The sequence below is a fragment of the Eubalaena glacialis genome, chromosome 1, assembly GCF_028564815.1.
Source record: "Eubalaena glacialis isolate mEubGla1 chromosome 1, mEubGla1.1.hap2.+ XY, whole genome shotgun sequence".
Taxonomy (NCBI): domain Eukaryota; kingdom Metazoa; phylum Chordata; class Mammalia; order Artiodactyla; family Balaenidae; genus Eubalaena; species Eubalaena glacialis.
The window spans coordinates 175709900-175723462 of NC_083716.1; the positions used below are offsets into that span (position 1 = coordinate 175709900).

The following is a 13563-nucleotide window of genomic DNA, read 5'->3' on the forward strand; positions in this document are numbered from 1 at the left end:
AGTAGCAGTTTTTTCTTCTGCAGCAAAAGATAGATTTTCAAACGATGGTTCTGGATTGATACAAAGCACCATTTCCCTCAAAACATTGTTGCTACTGTCATTATCAGGTCCTCGTGCCTTGGGGAAGCAGCATATGTAAATTTAAAAAGGAGCACATTTATCAAACTTAGAAATACAATGACAGGTTGAAGGTGTGTTGCTAGGAAGAATGCATTTCAGGGGGGCCGCGGGCGCAGCCTCCTCGTCTCCCCGGCTACGGCGGCGCTCCGCTGCCTCTTCAGCGGCCTACCCCCTGGGCGGCGGCTCGGACTTCCTGCAGCCGCCGCCGGCTTTCCTAGGCCGGGCCTTCCCGCTGGGGCCGGGCTGGCCCCACAGTCGGGGCCCCAAGCAGCCCGGGCGGGAGCGCGGCGCGCCGATGTGTTTCAGTTCACCGTAGAAAGAAACACAAGCGAGAGGAGGAGGAGGATTGTCCAGTAAGAAGGAAAAGGCTAACTGAAGCAGAGCTCTGTGCTGGTCCTAATGACTGGATTCTTTGTGCACATCAGGATATAGAGGGTCATGGAGTAAATCCGTGCACTAGTGGCCTTTCTGCACCTGGCATGTTAGTTGTTATTTGTGAAGAGATGAATCAGACCCCAGGAGAACCACAGTGTGAAGTTGCCCGAAGGAGGCTTCAGGAAATTGAGGACAGAATAACTGATGAAGATGAAGTTGAAGCTGACAGAAATATTAACTGTCTTCCCAGCCTTGTCCTTCCTGATACCATGAAAACAGGTTTGAAGAGGGAATTTGATGAAGTCTTTACAAAGAAAATGATTGAGTCCGTGAGCCGTCCTTCAGGGAGCTTGTGCTCTGGAAGCCTCTCCCTGAACTCCTTTCTGATAAGCCAAAGCCGTCATCTAATGCTAAGAACTACACAGGAGAGAGCCAAACTAAGCATGCAGCTGTTGGCACTGCCTTCCCTCAAAGAACTGAACTGTTCTTAGAACCTCGCAGACAGGGTTGCCTGTTTACAATAGTTTGGAGACAGCTGCTTGCACAGAAGAAGAGATGGAACTCTAGAAGCCAGTTTCTACGCTAAAGTTGTCAAATTTAGAAGGCTTATGTGTTCAGTCCTGAGCCTGCTTGTACAGTATAGGGACTTGAAAGTTTTGAAATGGGTGTAATATCTCCACCTGTGATTTGGGATGGGACTCTCATTTTGGGTAGCCGTTTCTTGAATTCAACTTTTTGCCAAGGAAACTTGTCTCAAGGGAAAAGCAGTTTTCTAGGGGGCTTATTAAAGGAATAAGGAGTACATTCTGCAAAGTCAAGTATAGAAGCTATATGTGTAAGCATGACTTTTAAGTCATCTGTCACATTGTCTAAATCATTCAGATACTTGAGTTGAAAAAGATGCATTAAGAAAGTAGGATGCTCTCCTACTACGGGTACCCTGGCAGTCGAGCCACAGCTTCATCTGTAGATGTGAGCTCTGTTTACAGTGGTGACTATATATCATTGGGGAGAAGGAGGAAGAAGGCAGTAGCTTAAGCCTATGCTGGGGAATTTAACAGAGGCTCTGAAACCTGTATATCAGCTGTCAATTCAGTGTAGCTATATTGATTAAATAGCCAGTAGCATTGTGGCTCCCCTCTTTGCCTCTGAAAATGCAACAAAAAATACAAAGAAAAGGTTTTTCCTTCGAGGCTTTTTTGCCTTGTGCTTCTGTTTCTCCTTGGTTTCCCTTCCATAATCGATAAGCCCAGCTATTCAGTAATGTTTACAGCTTAATTAACTTTGAGTGATAGTTTTAAAGATTGTGAGGTAAACCATGTGCGAATGGGCTCTGGGAGAAGCATCCCTCAGGTAATCCTGGGGCAGTGCTGTATCAGCTAAGCCCAGCATATAAGTTCTGTAGTTAAAAAAAAAGTTGTGCCTATATAAGCAAGTTGAGTTGTTTAATGTTAATTTAGAAAACAGTGACTGAATAATTAGCTGAGCACATATGGCCAAGTGACATTGAGATTTACTGAGATAGCCAACTTGCCTGTTGTTTCAACTATTGTGCAGTAAGCCTAAAAGTTAGTAGAGAATACCTTCCTGCTAGCAGGAAATCTTCATCTTGAGGACCTTACCCAGGCTCAAGGTGTCCTCTGAGGGTAACCAGGATTGAAGTTCTTTATTTCTCAGGAAGAGCTCTTCTGCGTGGCAAGGACTCGGTAGTACAAAGTAAAATGACAGTTCCTTTAGTGCTACAGAATATCCACTATAACTTATTAAATGAGTGTAATATTAGCCCTTTTATCAGACAATGGGAGACCACCCCAGTTCCTTCTGTTTTGCTTTCTGGGTTTCTTTTGCCTTTATAGGAATCAGACTCCTTGTGTAGAAAACATGGTTTGCGCCAAGCAGAGGTGACTTTAGGCGGCAGCTCCCAGGCAATTTTGAAACCCATGCCGAAGTCCCTCCCCTTGTTACAGATGGCATAGAAGTCACAAGTCTGTTAACTGGACTGTTTCTTCTCCTGCCTGTTGTTCCTGCTTTCTCTATTTCTGTCTGGATAGTCAGGAAAAGATTTGATGTTTAATATTTAAACAAAATAATGTCTGCACAGTAAAATTATTCAAACTTCAAACCAGTATTGAAACCAGTTGGAAACCAGCTAATAGTTTCTTAATCTCAGATTTAGAGATGAATGTAAACTGTATTCTGTTGAAATGTGCAAGTGTTTGATTCATGCCGTTTAAAAAACTCCTGCCCCTAGGTCCTTGTTAATGGGACCAACTTGTAAAGTTTGTAGCCTTAAAGAAATCTCCACTCTAAAATGTTTATTCTGCTACGGCTCAAAAGCATGAAGTGACTGCCTGGAATTTGGAGTTAATCCCAGTGGTCAGGTGAAGGAGAGGTGACAGCTTTCCAAAGAAGGACCCAAACACACTAACACTGTCTTCTATAGAGATTGTTGGGCAGGCCTGGGATCCAGGTCAGTGAACAGGAGGAAGGAAGAGCTCTGAAACAAGACTCTGAAACCACGGGTATATGTAGGAGAGAACTAACAAGATTCTGTTAATTAAGAGCTAAGCAGAACTTGTTTCACAAGTCCTTTTATCTGACATGATCATTACTTCTGCAGGAAACATGGATGCTCAATGCTCCTTTTTAAACTTTATCTTGCATATGTTTGTACAAAAATTGTCTTCTTCATCCTTGTGATGCTTATTCACCTGAGCTGTCTCCCCAGTCCCCACGCCTCTGCTTTGTTTTTCTTTTGTAGAGGAAGGCTTTTGCTTTTGCCTTAAGGTTTCCCTAGGGAATTAACAGGTCTTGTCACTTTGTACAGCTTTTGCCTCATGGATCAAACAGTGGCTTACTATGCTAACATGTGAAAAGAAAAAATTACCTAAAGTAGGTGAGCGTTAATGAACAAATGTGTATTTTCTCTGAGTTTGATGAGGGTGTGTGTGGTTTTGTTTTGTTTTTTAAATTAATATGAAGAAAGTTAAGTCCAGTTCTCACAGATATTAATCAAATAAAAATTGCTACTCATTCTTGAAAAGGTGCAAATGTAAAATTTTAAAAATAAGTGGAGTGGAAGCTAGAACCATGAGAAAAATGTTTACCAGCAGGTTCATTAATTATTTTGGATCTGGAACTTGGTTTTCTTTTTTAATAGTAATAAGAATGGTGGAGTACTAGGAAAGTTATGGAAGATGCTGTTTTACTTTAAAATGAGAATCTGGTGTTTCTGTATTTTATTGTTTTCAATAAAATTTCTTAAGTGTTTTGGGAAAAAAAAGAATGCATTTCAAGTCAGTGGATTCACAACATTTACCTTTTCTCTGTGTATGTATTTATTTAATTTTACCCATTCTTATGGTGTTGTTTTGTGATACTATAAATCAAGGTGTTTTTTCCATCGTCCACCAGATGTTTAAGGGGAAGTAGAAGCAACAGAAAGGAGAGGTGTTTGAAAGAGATCTTGTATGGTTACCCAAGGCAGTGAACCAGTACTTCATAGATTTGTAACGAGCCAAGGCAAGCGAAACCCCTGCTATTTCACAAGCATCCTTCTGGTTCCTTTTTCAGAGGTTCAAGTCTTTTCGAAGCAGTGAAGATCAACATCTGGAAATAAAGATAAGAAATTGATTCACCCACCTTCACAGGTTCAAAAGTCTCTGACTCCTACACATGCATTCAACCAAGACATTTAATCTACAGGTATTTAAGAATGGGGTCAGATCTCATGGTCCCTCATGTCTGTTAAATATCCAAGTTCTAAACAGGCTGCCTCTTGTCTGTTGATGCCTCCCCACCTCAATGTCTAGCACATACTAGGTACACAATACATGTTAGTTGAATCAACTTGGAATTTTGAGGGAGTGAGGAAGTCCAGATTTGAAAGGAAAATTATCAACATTTGTTGTTTGTAGATTTTCTGATGATGGCTATTCTAACTGGTGTGAGGCGATACCTCATTGTAGTTTTGATTTGCATTTCTCTAATTAGTGATGTTGAGCAGCTGTACATGTGCTTCTTGGCCATCTGTATGTCATCTTTGGAGAAATCTCTATTTAGGTCTTCTGCCCATTTTCTTTTTTTTTTAAATTTATTATTTATACAGCAGGTTCTTATTAATTAGTTATCTATTTTATACATATTAGTGTAATCCCAATCTCCCAATTCATCTCACTACCACCCCCCACTTCCAACCTTGGTGCCCATACATTTGTTCTCTACATCTGGGTCTCTCTTGGTTCATATGTACCATTTTTCTAGATTCCACATATATGCGTTAATATACAATATTTGTTTTTCTCTTTCTGACTTACTTCACTCTGTATGACAGTCTCTAGGTCCATCCATGTCTCTACAAATGACCCAGTTTCATTCCTTTTTATGGCTGAGTAATATTCCATTGTATATATGTACCACATCTTCTTTATCCATTCGTCTGTCGATGGGCATTTAGGTTGCTTCCATGACCTTGCTATTGTAAATAGTGCTGCAATGAACATTGGGGTGCATGTGTCTTTTTGAATTACGGTTTTCTCTGGGTATATGCCCAGTAGTGGGATTGCTGGGTCATATGGTAATTCTATTTTTAGTTTTTTACGGAACCTCCATATTGTTCTCCATAGTGGCTGTATCAATTTACATTCCCACCAACAGTGCAAGAGGGTTCCCTTTTCTCCACACCCTCTCCAGCATTTGTTGTTTGTAGATTTTCTGATGATGCCCATTCTAACGGTGTGAGGTGATACCTCACTGTAGTTTTGATTTGCATTTCTCTAATAATTAGTGATGTTGAGCATCTTTTCATGTGCTTCTTGGCCATCTGTATGTCTTCTTTGGAGAAATGTCTATTTAGGTCTTCTGCCCATTTTTGGATTGGGTTGTTTGTTTCTTTAATATTGAGCTGAGTGAGCTGTTTATATATTTTGGAGATTAATCCTTTGTCCGTTGATTCGTTTGCAAATATTTTCTGCCATTCTGAGGGTTGTCTTTTCGTCTTGTTTATGGTTTCCTTTGCTGTGCAAAAGCTTTCAAGTTTCACTAGGTCCCATTTGTTTATTTTTGTGTTTATTTCCATTACTCTAGGAGGTGGATCAAAAAAGATCTTGCTGTGATTTATGTCAAAGAGTGTTCTTCCTATGTTTTCCTCTAAGAGTTTTATAATGTACAGCCTTACATTTAGGTCTCTAATCCATTTTGAGTTTATTTTTGTGTATGGTGTTAGGGAGTATTCTAATTTCATTCTTTTACATGTAGCTGTCCAGTTTTCCCAGCACCACTTATTGAAGAGGCTGTCTTTTCTCCATTGTATATCTTTGCCTCCTTTGTCATAGATTAGTTGACCATAGGTGCGTGGGTTTATCTCTGGGCTTTCTATCTTGTTCCATTGATCTATGTTACTGTTTTGGTGCCAGTACCATATTGTCTTCATTACTGTAGCTTTGTAGTACAGTCTGAAGTCAGGGAGTCTGATTCCTCCAGCTCCGTTTTTTTCCCTCAAGACTGCTTTGGCTATTCGGGGTCTTTTGTGTCTCCATTCAAATTTTAAGATGATTTGTTCTAGTTCCGAAAAAAATGCCATTGGTAATTTGATAGGGATTGCATTGACTCTGTAGATTGCTTTGGGTAGTATAGTCATTTTCACAATATTGATTCTTCCAATCCAAGAACATGGTATATCTCTCCATCTGTTGGTATCATCTTTAATTTCTTTCATCAGTGTCTTATAGTTTTCTGCATACAGGTCTTTTGTCTCCCTAGGTAGGTTTATTCCTACGTATTTTATTCTTTTTGTTGCAATGGTAAATGGGAGTGTTTCCATAATTTCTCTTTCAGATTTTTCATCATTGGTGTATAGGAATGCAAGAGATTTCTGTGCATTAATTTTGTATCCTGCAACTTTACCAAATTCATTAATTAGCTCTAGTAGTTTTCTGGTGGCAGTTTTAGGATTCTCTATGTATAGTATCATGTCATCTGCAAACAGTGACAGTTTTACTTCTTCTTTTCCAATTTGTATTACTTTTATTTCCTTTTCTTCTCTGATTGCCATGACTAGGACTTCCAAAACTATGTTGAATAATAGTGGTGGGAGTGGACATCCTTGTCTCGTTCCTGATTTTAGAGGAAATACTTTCAGTTTTTCACCGCTGAGGATGATGTTTGCTGTGGGTTTGTCATATATGGCCTTTATTATGTTGAGGTAGGTTCCCTCTATGCCCACTTTCTGGAGAGTTTTTATCATAAATGGGTGTTGAATTTTGTCAAAAGCTTTTTCTGCATGTATTGAGATGATCATATGGTTTTTCTTCTTCAATTTGTTAATATGGTGTATCACATTGATTGATTTGCGTATACTGAAGAATCCTTGCATCCCTGGGATAAATCCCACTTGATCGTGGTGTATGATCCTTTTAATGTGTTGTTGGATTTTGTTTGCTAGTATTTTATTGAGGATTTTTGCATCTATATTCATTAGTGATATTGGTCTGTAATTTTCTTTTTTTGTAGTATCTTTGTCTGGTTTTGGTTTCAGGGTGATGGTGGCCTCATAGAATGAGTTTGGGAGTGTTCCTTCCTCTGCAATTTTTTGGAAGAGTTTGAGAAGGATGGGTGTTAGCTCTTCTCTAAATGTTTGATAGAATTCACCTGTGGAGCCATCTGGTCCTGGACTTTTGTTTGTTGGAAGATTTTTAATCACAGCTTCAATTTCATTACTTGTGATTGGTCTGTTCATATTTTCTGTTTCTTCCTGGTTCAATCTTGGAAGTTTATACCTTTCTAAGAATTTGTCCATTTCTTCCAGGTTGTCCATTTTATTGGCATAGAGTTGCTTGTAGTAGTCTCAGGATGCTTTGTATTTCTGCAGTGTCTGTTGTAACTTCTCCTTTTCATTTCTGATTTCATTGATTTGAGTCCTTTCCCTCTTTTTCTTGATGAGTCTGGCTAATGGCTTATCAATTTTGTTTATCTTCTCAAAGAACCGCTTTTAGTTTTATTGATCTTTGCTATTGTTTTCTTTGTTTCTATTTCATTTATTTCCGCTCTGATCTTTATGATTTCTTTCCTTCTGCTAACTTTGGGTTTTGTTTGTTCTTCTTTCTCTAGTTTCTTTAGGTGTAAGGTTAGATTGTTTACTTGAGATTTTTCTTGTTTCTTTAGGTAGGCTTGTATAGCTATAAACTTCCCTCTTAAAACTGCTTTTGCTGCATCCCATAGGTTTTGGGTCGTCGTGTTTTCATTGTCATTTGTCTCTAGGTATTTTTTGATTTCTTCTTTGATTTCTTCAGTGATCTCTTGGTTATTTAGTAACGTATTGTTTAGCCTCCATGTGTTTGTGTTTTTTACGTTTTTTTCCCTGTAATTCATTTCTAATCTCAAAGCGTTGTGGTCAGAAAAGATGCTTGATATGATTTCAATATTCTTAAATTTACTGAGGCTTGATTTGTGACCCAAGATGTGATCTATCCTGGAGAATGTTCCGTGTGCACTTGAGAAGAAAGTGTAATCTGCTGTTTTTGGATGGAATGTCCTATAAATATCAATTAAATCTAACCGGTCTATTGTGTCATTTAAAGCTTGTGTTTCCTTATTAATTTTCTATTTGAATGATCTGTCCATTGGTGTAAGTGAGGTGTTAAAGTCCCCCACTATTATTGTGTTACTGTTGATGTCCTCTTTTAGAGCTGTGAGCAGTTGCGTTATGTATTGAGGTGCTCCTATGATGGGTGCATATATATTTATAATTGTTATATCTTCTTCTTGGATTGATCCCTTGATCATTATGTAGTGTTCTTCCTTGTCTCTTGTAGCATTCTTTATTTTAAAGTCTATTTTATCTGATATGAGTATTGCTACTCCAGCTTTCTTTTGATTTCCATTTGCATGGAATTTCTTTTTCCATCCTCTTACTTTCAGTCTGTATGTATCCCTAGGTCTGAAGCGGGTCTCTTGTAGACAGCATATATATATGGGTTTTGGTTTTGTATCCATTCAGCGAGCCTGTGTCTTTTGGTTGGAGCATTTAATCCATTCATGTTTAAGGTAATTATCAATATGTATGTTCATATTACCATTTCCTTAATTGTTTTGGGTTTGTTTTTGTAGGTCCTTTTCTTCTCTTGTGTTTCCCACTTAGAGAAGTTCCTTTAGCATTTGTTGTAGAGCTGGTTTGGTGGTGCTGAATTCTCTTAGCTTTTGCTTGTCTGTAAAGCTTTTGATTTCTCCATCGAATCTGAATGAGATCCTTGCTGGGTAGAGTAATCTTGGTTGTAGGATCTTCCCTTTCATCACTTTAAATATATCATGCCACTCCCTTCTGGCTTGTAGAGTTTCTGCTGAGAAATCAGCTGTTAACCTTATGGGAGCTCCTTTGCATGTTATTTGTCATTTTTCCCTTGTTGCTTTCAATAATTTTTCCTTTTCTTTAATTTTTGCCTATTTGATTACTATGTGTCTCGGAGTGTTTCTCCTTGAGTTTATCCTGCCTGGGACTCTCTGCGCTTCCTGTACTTGGGTGGCTATTTCCTTTCCCATGTTAGGGAAGTTTTCGACTATAATCTGTTCAAATATTTTCTCTGGTCCTTTCTCTCTCTCTCCTCCTTCTGGGACCCGTATAATGCGAATGTTGTTGCGTTTAACGTTGTCCCAGAGGTCTCTTAGGCTGTATTCATTTCTTTTCATTCTTTTTTCTTTATTCTGTTCCACGGCAGTGAATTCCATCATTCTGTCTTCCAGTCACTTATCCGTTCTTCTGCCTCAGTTATTCTGCTGTTGATTCCTTCTAGTGTATTTTTAATTTCAGTTATTGTATTGTTCATCTCTGTTTGTTTGTTCTTTAATTCTTCTAGGTGTTTGTTCTTTAATTCTTCTAGGTCTTTGTTAAACATTTCTTGCATCTTCTCAATCTTTGCCTCCATTCTTTTTCCGAGGTCCTGGATCATGTTCACTATCATTATTCTGAATTCTTTTTCTGGAAGGTTGCCTATCTCCACTTCATTTAGTTGTTTTTCTGGGGTTTTATCTTGTTCCTTCATCTGGTACATAGCCCTCTGCCTTTTCATCTGCTCTATCTGTGAATGTGGTTTTTGTTCCACAGGCTGCAGGATTGTAGTTCTTCTTGCTTCTGCTGTCTGCCCTCTGGTGGAAGAGGCTATCTAAGAGGCTTATGCAAGTTTTCTGATGGGAGGGACTGGTGGTGGGTAGAGCTGGGTGTTGTTCTGGTGGACAGAGCTCAGTAAAACTTTAATCCGCTTGACTGCTGATGGGTGGGGCTGGGTTCCCTCCCTGTTGGTTGTTTGGCCTGAGGCAACCCAGCACTGGAGCCTGCAGGCCTTTGATGGGGCTAATGGCGGACTCTGGGAGGGCTCACACCAAGGAGTACTTCCCAGAACTTTTGCTGACAGTGTTCTTGTCCCCTCGGTGAGCCACAGCCACTCCCTGCCTCTGCAGGAGCCCCTCCAACACTAGCAGGTAGGTCTGGTTCAGTCTCCTGTGGGGTCACTGCTCCTTCTCCCGGGTCCCGATGCACACACTACTTTGTGTGTGCCCTCCAAGAGTGGAGTCTCTGTTTCCCCGAGTCCTGTCGAAGTCCTGCAATCAAATCCCAGTAGCCTTCAAAGTCTGATTCTCTAGGAATTCCTCCTCCTGTTGCTGGACCCCCAGGTTGGGAAGCCTGACGTGGGGCTCAGAACCTTCACTCCAGTGGGTTGACTTCTGTGGTATAAGTGTTCTCCAGTTTGTGAGTCACCCACCCAGCAGTTATGGGATTTGATTTTATTGTGATTGCGCCCCTCCTACCGTCTCATTGTGGCTTCTCCTTTGTCTTTCGATGTGGGGTATCTTTTTTGATGAGTTCCAGTGTCTTCCTGTCGATGATTGTTCAGCAGTTAGTTGTGATTCCAGTGCTCTCGCAAGAGGGAGTGAGTGCACATCCTTCTACTCTGCCGTCTTGAGCCAATCTCAGTGGCGCGAGTGCTTCTGTCATTGTGGCACATGGGCTCAGTAGTTGTGGCTCGCGGGCTCTAGAGCGCAGGCTCAGTAGTTGTGGCGCACAGGCTTAGTTGCTCTGCAGCACGTGGGATCTTCCTGGACCAGGGCTCGAACCCATGTCCTCTGCACTGGCAGGTGGATTCTTAACCACTGTGCCACCAGGGAAGCCCCAAAATGGTTTATTTTTATTCTCTACAGTTCTTAGCATAATAACATGTCACTTGATATTTAATTGAAATGAAAATTATGATTTAAAATATTTTCATGTAAATCCATTAAAACAGTATCAGTATGTGAAATTCACATTACTAGATCATGAATATGGCATTTCAGATGAGAACAATTCCTTCTTCCACTCCATTCCTTTGTAGTTGCAATTATCTTTTGAGAGGAAATGTACCATCCCTTTGACAATGCTGAGATTATAACTTCAGAAATTTCCAAAGAAATGAAAATGGATCTTTTTGCTCTGGAGCAGGCCACTTCTTCTGCCTCTCAGGTCAATCAAATGCCCTAGGAGTCTTAAGACATTTTTAAAGAAAGAAATGGCTTTGCGAATATAAAGGAAGTCTGAACTGAAAAAAACCTAATGAAGAGGTAAAATTTAGTAAGACAGCTATTTCTTGCTAAATGATTTATGTGCTGATTGGGCTGATGCCCCTTCACATGTAGAGTGTGGGATGTGTCCAGGCTCCTTTGTGAAGAATGAACTCCACCACATTTTCCCTGAGAGGCAAGAGAGAAACTTAGGTTGAGCATTTGGTGTGAAGGATTTCAGAAGTGGCTCAATTTAGCTAACTTAAGGTTGAAATAGTGAGAAAACCAGTAAGATCCCAAAGGCAAAATTCTTTCTTCTGTAAAAACTCATCTTTTGCCCCCAAAATGCTTGCTTTCTTGTACAAAAGGAACTCTTGGTGCTGTGATTTTAAATCAGTTGCTATCATTCTTGCCCAGAGGGCAAGAATAAAACTGAAACTCATCAGCCATGTAGTAAAATTACATCTGTTAATAAAATGCATTTTTTCTTCATAGAAAGTACTACTATATATTCTATAAGTGATCTCTAGGTTTCATAATGATTATTCTGCATTTATGGTTAAAACAATTAAAAACAGCAAACACTTATCAAGTACCTAGGATGTTTACAGAATGATACTAGGTATTATGAAAGTATCATAAGTGGATAACCCTACAGACTCTTGTCTTGAAATATAAAATAAATGCTGAAAATATTCATGAAAGTAAAGATCGGGGAAACTAATATTTTCTTTCTACTTTTGGTTGCCTTTTTCTATTATTAGTGATAGGAAGGGCATAAAGGAACAACTTTGGTTTAATAAGCTTATCAATAAAAAAGTAAGTAAACATTTTGTAATGTACATAACAGCTCCATGTTTTAAACAAAGTAGACAGCATCTGTTGAGACAAGAGAGAAGACAAATTATGGTCTGTTCTTCCTTCTCAATAGTCTATGTCCAAAAGAGGCATTTTGAGAACTCTAGTAAACTATTCAGGTATGAAAATAGAAGCTAGTGTATTTGTGTTAAAGGAAAAAATAAAGACAAGAAAGAAAGGCTTTTGATCACTGGATTCATCTCTAGCCCCTAAAGAAAGTTACTAAACAGTCTTAAGAGAAACAAAGGAAAATATGAGCTGCAAGCACATCCTTGAAGACAATGTCCTGATGAGTTTTCATACAAGACCAAAGGTTTGGGATAGAACGCAGCCAAGAGTCATTTACATGGAAGTAGAAGAGTTGCTTTTGAAATGAAATCATTCTAGCTTAAAAGTTATAGAAAATAAAAGACTCAATTTTTAAGTGTTATGGGAAGAGATACCTTGCATTTATACATACTATTACCTCAGTTTTCAACAGCAAGACTTGTTGCAATGGAAAAGTTTCCTTTTTTAGGTGTAAGAGCTCCAAATAGCACTGTAGTCTACATTAAATGTCCAGTGCTCCTTTCCTTCACAAAACTCCTCTGGTTTATTTAAGTCACTGAATTCCAAATAATCTTCATTGGGGTACCAGAATTAGTCCCCATTATTATATTCATAAATTAATCCTAAATAGATTATAATACTTCAAAGTTGGCTTCTCATTTTCCCTTTTAATTCTACAGTATAGTTTATACTTTTCACTAGAGTTATTAATAATATTAAAATATTGGGTAGCATTTGCCTGCAAAGCTGAGGAGGAAGTGCATACCCAGGCATAGGCATGCAGATGCATAGTGAAACCCAAAGACATGATTGGGTTAGTCTCAGAAATAATCCTACCCTGTTATTGTTTTATAAAGGTCTAAATTAGGTTGGCATAAATACAAAAAAAGCATTCATTTTTATTTATGCATCTTGAATATGCTTTTATAAATATGTAAAATGAACATATTTTGAGAGTTTAATGTATTTTATAATTCTATTCCTGGATAAACATACTTTTGAAAAAAAAAGAAAAATAATTATTCCTTGATTCATTCCAAATTAGCTAAAGGGCCCAAAACATAACAAAGCAAATAATGAATGCAAATAAGGAAAGACTCCACATATTGCTTTCCTTCAGCCCCAGATTTATTAGAACATGAATATATGAAAATAAGTAATGGCTTTCTACACAGATCTTGATCCATGCTGGTGGACTGACTGCTTGGGTGTCCCCAAGGGAAGCCTTGGTAGTCTGAGCGTTACAAAGACCAGAAAAAGCAAGTAGGGATATTATAGTCGTTTGGGCTGTCTCTTTGGATACTTGCTAACTTGCCAGGTTAAGGAGAAAAACGAGCAATTCGTGGCCTTAATTAGGTAAATTTCATTTAAAGTATCTTTTCAAAGATACTTTTTTTGTATGAGAGAAGTTTATTAATCTTTATGGCTCTAATGAGGAAGGTATTTGCTAAATATATGAAGAAACTTGTAGACACTGTAGTAACATATTCACTCCATGTTTTCCAGAAACCAAAATCTTTATTCTGAATAGTAGGATTGGGTTTCTTTGCATCTGGCTGGAGGTGTTTTGTTTTGTTTTGTTTTGTTTTCCTTAAATGAAATCATCATCATGGTCTGAAAATTGGTGGGCAAAAG

At 38.8% G+C, this 13563-nt stretch overlaps 1 pseudogene; it reads left to right on the forward strand.

Moving 5' to 3' along the window:
• Window positions 1–208: 208 nt before the first annotated feature.
• On the forward strand, window positions 209–1062 carry LOC133091510 (coiled-coil domain-containing protein 117-like; annotated as a pseudogene).
• Window positions 1063–13563: the final 12501 nt, after the last annotated feature.